The 10,482-nt window shown below is 34.0% G+C and overlaps 1 long non-coding RNA gene and 1 other non-coding gene across 2 annotated transcripts; one reads left to right on the forward strand and one right to left on the reverse strand.

Moving 5' to 3' along the window:
• Window positions 1-1,362: 1,362 nt before the first annotated feature.
• On the reverse strand, window positions 1,363-1,433 carry TRNAG-GCC (transfer RNA glycine (anticodon GCC)). Its single transcript has one exon. It is a non-coding gene; the product is annotated as a tRNA-Gly (tRNA).
• A 7,405-nt stretch (window positions 1,434-8,838) lies between these two features.
• On the forward strand, window positions 8,839-10,482 carry LOC138698007 (uncharacterized). The gene is made up of 4 exons (XR_011331646.1): window positions 8,839-8,907; window positions 9,643-9,704; window positions 9,807-9,934; window positions 10,276-10,482. It is a non-coding gene; the product is annotated as an uncharacterized lncRNA (long non-coding RNA).

The following is a 10,482-nucleotide window of genomic DNA, read 5'->3' on the forward strand; positions in this document are numbered from 1 at the left end:
CCCTGTTACTAAACGTAGAGCGGCACTTAATTCGGAGCATGTGAATGCACTCACATGTTTAAAATCATGGATGAAGCAGTATTAACTAGGTGAGTCTTCATACTTTTAGTTATTTATGTTTGTCTCAAAAATTCCCGGAAAAATTGACACAATAAATTATATGTCTCATAATAAATATGTTAGTAGGTAATTAAAATAGTTGTTTTGTAATAAAACGATACAATATATACAGATATACAACATTTAATAATTATGCTTATTACCAAAACAAGTTAAATTTAACAATAATATTTTGTATTGCAGTATATTAAAACATTTTTCGACTCGATCAAAACTCGATTAATCGATTAAATTCAAATAGTTAATCGATTAAATATTTTGATCGATCAACAGCACTAGTTTTAACCAGATGGTATTTGACAAGATGAGGTCGAGAATTCACCAAAACAGGCCGAAAATGATGCCCATGGCTTGTCAATATATTTTTTCATTAATAAACTTCCTCATAAGTAATAGTGAAAACTTTGTAACCAATGCAACAATTCATACCATAAATATTCGTCAAAAATGACTTTCATACTCGACCGGCAAGTCTATCGTGCTATCAGAAAGGAGTGCGTTATATGGCAGTAAAAATTTATAATAGTCTCCCTATGGATATAAAAATTCAAACTCAAAACATAAGATTATTTAGGACCAAATTAAAGAAGTACCTAATTTCTCATGTCTTCTATTCTGTAGGTGAATTTATGACATTCAGGTGCATGAATATTTCTGTCTCGTATTAAGTATCAATATTAACCCCTTGTATTGTACTAATATATTGTAAAACTATTCTGTATATATTTCAACTAGACTGTGATATAATTAAGACTTTGTATGGCCTAATACTATTAAGATTTTTTGACATATTAGATATTTTAGCTGTGAAGTGATGTACGAATACCATGGAATGTAAATAAATACAATATAATACAAAGGCAGTATTTGATATTAGCCTTACAACTAGTGAAAGCCTCGGAAAAAAAAATGTAATTTAATGATCAGCTCAAGCGGGATTAGAACCAAATCCCGAGCGCAGCAACGGCTAAGTAAGCTTGCTATCGCCTTGCAGGGGCCAGTTTTTATCCTCCTCTGTAGTTGTTGTTTAGTCAACTGTGCAAAGAGATAACATCATATACAGTAAGTCTACGGAAACCTTGACACTATGAAGTAAACGGGGACAACCACAAACAAGTAGAACACTACTAATAGGAAGAAATAATTATGCCACAGTTAAAGTTTCTAGTTTCCCTGTTCCAAAACGAAGTATCAAAGAAATTAAAAGTAGAACATCTAAATTAAAAGTAATGCAAAATAGTCTGCATCGGCCGGGAATCGAACCCGGGCCGCCCGCGTGGCAGGCGAGCATTCTACCACTGAACCACCGATGCTTACGCAAAGCTGTTCTCTGCTTTGGAATCTAACGAGTATTTACCATGTTTTAATAAGTGTGAGCATTATTTCGTGACTTCATTCGACTTATAAAACACACGGCATGAAAATAAAGAAATTGGTGTAAGCTCAATCGTTATATAAGGCTTTAGATCTATATGTGTACATTCAGTATAGCCAGAGCCGGGTATTTATAGAGATCGTGAAAATCACGACATAATAGATATACAATAGATTTTTACTAATCTTTACGAATTAAGTGATTCTGATTTATAATATAGGGATAAAACAATCGTGAGAAATCGCGAAATAGAGTCCTAATAGCGAAATATGAACACATTCGCGGATTATTACTATTGCGTCGTTTTATTTCATATTCTGAGTTTTTTTCGGATTTTTTTTTCACTTGAATTTGTTATATATAAAGTAGGCTACATTACATGGTATTCCAGGTGTTCTGATTACATTTGTGGACTCAAAAGACGGAGAATTCAACATTTCACTAATAATTTGAAAGTGTTAATTTTTGGGCTGCAAGTTTTTTTTTATGAATGTGTGTTAAATACAGTCTTAATCCAACAAATATTGTCTACTGGCCATACCGCACATTTACCAGAACCCAACGAACCTTTAATGTCAATTATTTGGGAAGTAGGCTAATATACATACTGAATTAATACTCCAATTCCAAAATAATTCTATTTTCCAAAATTACCATTAATTCCCGCCAAGAGTAAAAGTCAATCTCCAACAATCTCCACCGACACCAATATTTAAAAACACAAATGAAAAAATATATCTCCATAATAAATACCTGCCCCTGAGTATAGCCTATGTGATAACTTCTGTGGTCAAAGGACTAAATTAGAAACAGCGTGTGCAAATATGCCGCGTGTAAATTACAGAAGGATGTCGTGATATGCAAAGCTCGGAACTTGGGGACTTGTGTCTTTGCACGTGACTAAGCGATCGGACTTCAATGTCAACATATTCCCTCTTCCAGCACGGAGGTACTGTCAGGTCTGCTACAAAAGTGGTTTCTGGCTCCAACAACATATTGATAATATTATGGTAGGTCGAAACACGCAATTTCATAGCATATAATATAATAAAAATAAACAAGAGAAATATATCAAATTTAATGTTCTGCTGTATACATTTTATTACAGTGTATGACTACCTACATTCGAAGATTTTTCGGTAGCAAACTTAAAATACTGAATGTTTTCATTGTTACTGTTTTCTGTTCGATTTTCAGCAGTTGCTAGCTGATCTCGTATCTGAGAAAGATAAGTATATCCTAAATTTTTCTCGAAAATAGTTTTCAATTAGTCACTACTAGGGCAAGCCCCTCTACGTTTCGATCCATGTTTATGGACAGATTTTTCTACAATTTGAGGGACTGCAATGCCTTTCAATGAATTTCGTTTCCAGCCTCTAGTTTGTGTGTAGCACAACTTACAAAATATAAACTCTCCATTCGAAAAAAATAATGTATCTCCTCCGAATTCTCCACGAAATTTATCTTAAATTTAAAACAAAATGTATTTTCAAACTGCTATAATACCCATTCGAAATAACGCATATTTTCTATTTCCTCAAACAGACCGTTTACCTTTAATTCTCTGAATGTCATTGGCTTCGAGATAACAGTTTCTTCGTCCGTCTTCCTGTCACTAGTTGTGGCCACTTTCTTAGTACATACGACTGTCCCTGAGCACTTGCAGCGTGAGCTTTGTGTACGTTGTACCTGTAACCTTACTCATGCACACGACACAAGTCCCCAAGTTCCGAGCTTTGGTGATATGGAAACGTGATATTCTGGTAAAATCTACATTAAGTTGAGGAATTTCAAGGGTGATTTCAACGCATCTAGGTTATTCGCTAGATCAGGTATGTCAAATGCGGGCATATTGTACTCTCTGAAAAGGAATATAGCGACCTTTCGCTTACAGCAGCGGTTATCAGCACAGAGCACCCTGGGGCTAGCGTCTCTTACCCGCGAAGAACACACTGCTCTATGGTGCAATCGTAGCTGCTAAGGGGTATACTATCTATCTCTTCCTGCTGCACGACGGTACACACGGGACGGCTCCGCTTATCCTTTACCCATTTCAGCGACCAATGGCTTACAGAATTTCATGAAGGCATACGCTTAAAAGAGATCTACGTCACTGTTGCACCTTGTTTGAAAACTAGAAATAATGTTTGCGCTTGACAATACCTGGCGCAGATGGTCAGCCATTTTTCCAAAGAAGAAGGGGCTTTTTGGAACAGTATCCTCTTTTATCAACAAGCTTCAATTACATTTTGCACTTTATCTGCAGAACATCAGAATCATCGCCACCATAGACAGATTCCTAAGGTCGTAGGACCGACTCTTCGTTTTGTACTTTCCTTACTTACTTACTTACTTACTTACTTACTTACTTACTTACTTACTTACTTACTTACTTACTGGCATCATTTAAGGAACCCGGAGGTTCATTGCCGCCCTTACATAAGCCCGCCATTGGTCCCTATCTTTGAGCAAGAGTAATCCAATCTCTACCATCATATCCCACCTCCCTCAAATCCATTTTAATATTATCTTCCCATCTACGTCTCGGCCTCCCTAAAGGTCTTTTTCCCTCCGACCTCCCAACTAACATTCTATATGCATTTCTGGATTCGCCCATACGTGCTACATGCCCTGCCCATCTCAAAAGTCGGATTTAATGTTCCTAATTATGTCAGGTGAAGAATACAATGCGTGCAGTTCTGTGTTGTGTAACTTTCTCCATTCTCCTGTAACTTCATCCCTCTTAGCCCCAAATATTTTCCTAAGCACCTTATTCTCAAACACCCTTAACCTATGTTCCTCTCTCAAAGTGAGAGACCAAGTTTCACAACCATAAAGAACAACCAGTAATAGAACTGTTTTATAAATTCTAACTTTCAGATTTTTTTTCAGTAGACTGGATGATAAAAGCTTCTCAACCGAATAATAACAGGCATTTCTAATATTTATTCTGCGTTTAATTTCCTCCCGAGTATCATGTATATTTGTTACTATTGCTCCCAGGTATTTGAATTTTTCCACCTCTTCAAAGGATAAATTTCCAATTTTTATATTTCCATTTCGTACAATATTCATTGATTCACACACAATTAAACACTTCTCGTATATATCGAAGTAGTTTTTCTAATGGGCTATTTAATAGCGCTGTATCAACTGCAAGGTTACCTAACGTTGTTGAAATTGATGATAGCCAGATGGTATTTTGGCGAGTTTTACCTTCTTCTTCATTTACGGTAAGTTTTTTTTATTTACTTTTTTTATAGAATTTATTTATAATCGCCTGACTGATTAGTCTTACAGCAACTATTTAATGTAATTAAATAGAATGAAACTATTATACACTAGATGAATACAAGAATTTCAGTATAAATCACAATATTTTACCATAAGCCTACAAGTTTATGCCTTTAAAAGAAGTAATTTAATTTAACACAAGATCTAGCGTCTCTTATAGTATTTGACATATGACGAAATGTTTATCTGTTTCCTCCAGTTTCCGTGAAGAGTGTATTTGGTGATGATGTTGCTTGATGGTAAAGTTAGTATTGCAAGTAGTATTCTGGGGGATAATACTTGGACGAAAATGTTGATGAGCCAAATTTTGAGCAGTCAGTTCTGATTCTAGTGATAAGATCCCGTCGCCTTAGAACTCGGGTTGAGAAGATATCCATGGAATTTAATCTTGCGTAATGGAGTTTACTGTCTGTATATGAAGCCCAGCTGTCTTTCCTTTGTTTCAGGAGATATCGTTTCAAATATATTATTTCATCATAGTGTGAGGTTTAATTAATATCACAAATATTTATAATGTCGAAATCATATTGTTCAGGCCAGTTGAATAGTTCAGAACTTTTATTGCAATGAAGAAACCAGGGTAAGTCACATTATAAAACCTGACCAACATATTACTTGGTAACCCTTTTGAGTTTGTATAAGACAAGGACCCAATCGTGAAGTTTAATTTCATCTCCAAGCTGACTCTTGTCATGAACACTCATATCATACCGAAGAATGTTCCAGTTTTATAAAATAGTGGACCTGGAATTCATCATCTTTGGAGACCATTACACATTCAACAAAGTATGTGCAACACACTTTACAAAGTGAAATCTATCTCATATTTTGGATGGCAGTAATTTCTGTTAGCTGTGTGCCTGGAGAGAAATAAAAAATAGGTTGCAGCCGCCAAATTACTCTTCAAGGAACGACCACTCATATAAATTGAGGGAAAGAAGACAGAGGACGGACACTGGAAAGTTTTCTTTTCTCAGGGCCTGTACTACGATCGCCTGTTAAAGCTCCAGATTCGTATACTCCAGTTTAGCAATCTGGAAGTTATATATTTTGTTCTGTACTACCAGCGGATTTTAACTGCAGGATTGTTATCCGGAAGATATAGTAACATTTTTATTACGTTGGCAATGAAGTTACTGAAAATGTAGTGAAATTTATTGCGTTGGTATACCTTTCCCCGCGTATTTCATGTTTATATTCCGTGTTTATATGGTACTATTTATTTTGAGGTTTTATTGTAAGCGTTATTATTTATTATAATACTGAAGCTCCAGCCAAGAAAATAACAGAGTGAAGAACAGAAAATTACACATACTGTATGAAGAAACTTTACATGGAAGCAAAAGGTAAGATTTTAAAGGTTATGTTTCTTTTCGAATAGTAATAATTCCTACAATACGATAGTATTTTGGTTTTAATTAGTAGGCCTAAAGAGGACGGGTGCGGGTTCCAGCAAAAGTGCGTTTTTCTCCATAATCATTGTTTTATTCATGTGTAACTGCACAAGAAGTGTAGGTGGCAATTATTTTTGGTAATTTCATAGAAGACGGGCACTTGGTTGAATGTAGTAAGTATTACCAACTTCTTTATTTCAGAGTTAAATGTTAGTGATCTTTTAGTGACTTTTACATGTTAGTTCTAGGTTTTTGTACTAGGTGTCGCCGTGATTTTCTTTTAATTTTATTGGTTATAGTTGTCATTTGTTCTAGAATTTTCGTTAATTTTGAATGGATAATGACGTTATCAGTTGTTCTTTGTTGTTTGACGTGAGTGGTGTTATGTTGTGTCTGATGGCTAAAGCTATTGAAAGTTTCTCATTTTATGATTTTTGTTATTTTCTTTCGATTTGATTGGTTATAGTTATCATTTATTCTAGAATTTTCATTAATTTTTCATGGATAATGACGTTGTCCTGTTGTTCTTGGTTGTTTGACGTGAGTGGTGTTACATTGTAGATTTGTCTGCATTTGTCGAATGCGCATCATCATGCTTACGAAAAGCCACTTTTCAGTGCCAATAATTTATTTTGTGTGCACAAGGTTGGAATTTTGAAGTAAGAGGGAAAGGAAGGAAACCGTGTTCTGAAATTTATTAAATTTTGTGTCTATTTTGGTTTAGTTCTTTCGCTGGTGAAGAAGGATTGTGTTGAATGTTGAGAAGAAAACTGTTTTTCTGTGGTTTAAAGGAATTATTTACTGAATTTTCTGTAGAAGTTAAGATGTAATAAGTGTTCGAAAAGAATTTCATTTAGTGTAAACACGTGGTTTATTTATGCAAAGTTGACTGTACGACAAAGTGTTGGTTTAGTTCTTTGTTGCCTGCATGGTTTAAGTTTAGATTGCCTTAAAGCCTGTGTCATTTATACTGGAAGTGAAGAGGTTGTAGTTGAAGACGTCGATGAGAATTGAATTTTATTTCATAAGATGATAAACTATTATGTTTTGTTTTGTGTTTTAGTAATTTTTGGGGGTAAAGTGCGGACGAAAACTGCCAGAAAAGTACTACCAACTATGAAGTTCGAATGCCACCAAACGCCAAAAAAATCAAAGGCGAAAAATTAAATATATTGTCATTTTTTTGGAGGGCTTGTTCTTCTTTAAAAATATGAATATATATTTGATTTTTCATCTTTGATTTTGCGATGTTTGGTGACATTTGGACTTCGTAGTTGGCAGAACGTTTTTGGTAGTTTTCGTCAGCCATGTTGGATTTTGCCCGTCTTCTAGGAAATTACCTTATTTTTGTATTGTAATTAATATTAAGTGTGCTTTCAGTTTGTTGTATAGCCTACATTATTAGTGAATAGGGCCTATTTCGGTAATTTTTTTTAGAAATAGTGTACTTCACGGCTTCAAATCATGGGTCGAAGGCACAGTAACTCGTTTAAAAAGAAAAGTTCACTGATACTGATAATAATGAATGATGTTTTTGGCCTGGGATTTCTAACCAACATTAGTACAGCAAGGTACACTGTTCCTAGCAAATTACCAATATTTCAGCATGTTAGGCCTACGTATTTTACTGTTAGTAAATGGACGGATATTTTGTACTAGGCCTATAATACCATTCGATCACAGATAGGGCCTAACATAATTTTTTAAAAGAACAGCATGAGGTGGAGAGACGTTTCCACTAAAATGCAATATCTGTTGCTGCTACCAGTTCGACTATAATCACTCACTGTAATGCACATTTAACACCTCGTAAAATAACACAGAAACAGAAGATATTAAGTTTTTTTCCAAAGTTTCTATGTACAGTATAATCATATGTTTGATATTGTACTGACAATCGTCCAGTAAAAGCTCTTGCTTATTTAGGTATAGAAACTTAGATAAGGGAAAAAGAGAAATACAGTATATTTTCTAATGTTGTAGGTTGCATATGGAATTAACTTAGTTTTACTTCCTTTTTAGTAATATAGAATGAAGCATGGGAAGAATATAGTAACATCAGCACAAATACAAGGACCTGAAAACAGATGAGAAGCAAATTTGAATTCTTGGAAAAGAACAAAAAGAAAATTGCTGCTGCAGAGAGACAATGCAGGCTACAAACAATTGCAGCCCCTCCAACTGAAGCAAAACCAAATCCAAACTTAGCTAAGGTAAGTGATTTAATTCTCCTATCAATTGAGTGATTTCTCAGTGATTTTCATTCATATTCAATGCATAAGTTTACTTATATGTTAATTTATACAATTATTACATAATAAGCAGAGGAAATTGTATAACACAAGTTTGAATTATTTTCATTTATTTATTTATTCATTCATTCACTCATTTATTTATTTATTCATTCATTCACTCATTTATTTATTTACTTACTTACTTTTGTTACAGCCGAAGTAGTAACTAAACAAAGTTCCACTGATACCAGTGCAGCTAATAACACGAATGAGGTTAGTGTGTAAGGAATTAAGAGTCAGAAGAAGAGATGATGAGCTTTAGTGATAAAAACAAAATATTAGATTCTTGAAAATTGTTATACAAATTTAATTTAATGTCGGTATTACATTATAATACTATTATTTCTTTTTTATTTACAGTACCATTCAGGTTCACAGCGCGATTCTTTAGTTTTTGAAGTGAAACTGGACATCCCAACAATATCTCCAGGTAATTTGATTTATACTACAAAACGTTCTTTCACATTCTACGTATGATGCTTACTTTTCCAATCCGAAATAGCTGTAACATGTAAACACATTTTCAGCCAACATGTTGAAAATAAAACTAACACACATACTATATGAAATCTGCAGCAAGCAGTAGATAAATTAGATGCAAAATTAAAAAAAAAATGTTAAAATATAAATTGTACATAATGATGAAATGGTCACAAGAAATGGATGTCTTAAAAATTAAACATCATTGTATTATAATAATATGTGGGAGTTGAGTGGGAATTTGAAATTTATAAATGTAAGCCTAAAAAATAGAAAGTACACTAAACTGAAGAATTTATTTTGAGATTTCTCTGTAATGGGTTTGTAATTAGATTAGGCCACATTATGTTAAGTTGTATTTCAATTTTACCGTGAGGATTCTCACTTTGAAACTTGTGAATGATTTCTTGTGTACAGAAAAACTGGAAAATATTTCTTCATAAGGTAAAACAGAAACTGACTACACTCTATTTACAATAGAACTATTTGCTTGGTTTTCTCTCTCACTTTTTTATTGCAGCTTCACTTTCTTATTGTTAAAAATGAGTTTGGATCAATAGCACGTTAGAAAATACAATACTGTTACAGCTGCTGACTTTGAAGTGTCCACACATTTATGATAAAACATCATCTTTCTCCAGAATTAAATATCTTAAGAATTAATTCCACTCTTAAAATATTACAGAGTCAGCTGGTGCAGCAGATGAAGGTCTTCCACTGTACGGGTATTTACACAGTGTAATGAAAGTAAGTTTTAAGTGAAATTACTGGTTTATTCAGTGTAGGTAGTATAGGCTAAACCCAGAAAGGTCTGAATATAAGCATATATCCCTCTCTTAAATATTTCAGCTGATAATGGGATAATAGCTGATCGAGTTACACCCCAAGGGTGCTTAAAAACGAAAAGAAAGAAAGAAAAAGCAAGCCTCTGAGGAATGCATTAGCCACATTGAAAAATCTTTCTCCATCTGTGAACTGTAAGTTTAATGTTGACTTAATTTTACTTGAGATGTTAGAAATTCATGAACTTCAGTACTATTACAGTGATTTCTTTAAAAAATACATTAGTTGAAAGTTGGATGCTAACATTATAACATAGAATGATTTGAAATAAAAGTAAGTCATATCCTCATATTTGCGAAGAGATGGGGTTTGGAATATCAAAAGTAAGATTTGGAGTTTTTACATTACTTTTTCCTCCTCTTTAATGGGTGGTCTATCTACAAGGACATCTTCAATTAGTGGCAGAAAGTAAATGCTACAATAATCACCCATTCTTTATGTTTTAACAAAAAATATGTTTAATTTTGTTGACCAGATTTGTTTGACCTGGATGACTGGGAGATTACTTCTTCTCATCCTTCTAATGGAGTGATAATCTCTTGCAGCTGTTCTTGATCCCTGTGGTCTCTGGCCTCTGCTTTATCTGCTAGTCTTCAGGATTAGGTTCGAGTCAGGTGATAATTATTAGCTAATCTAAGGTTTCTGGTTGGGTTCGGGTCTGGTTCAGATCAGGCCGAGATGG

This window comes from Periplaneta americana, chromosome 4, assembly GCF_040183065.1.
Source record: "Periplaneta americana isolate PAMFEO1 chromosome 4, P.americana_PAMFEO1_priV1, whole genome shotgun sequence".
NCBI lineage: Eukaryota > Metazoa > Arthropoda > Insecta > Blattodea > Blattidae > Periplaneta > Periplaneta americana.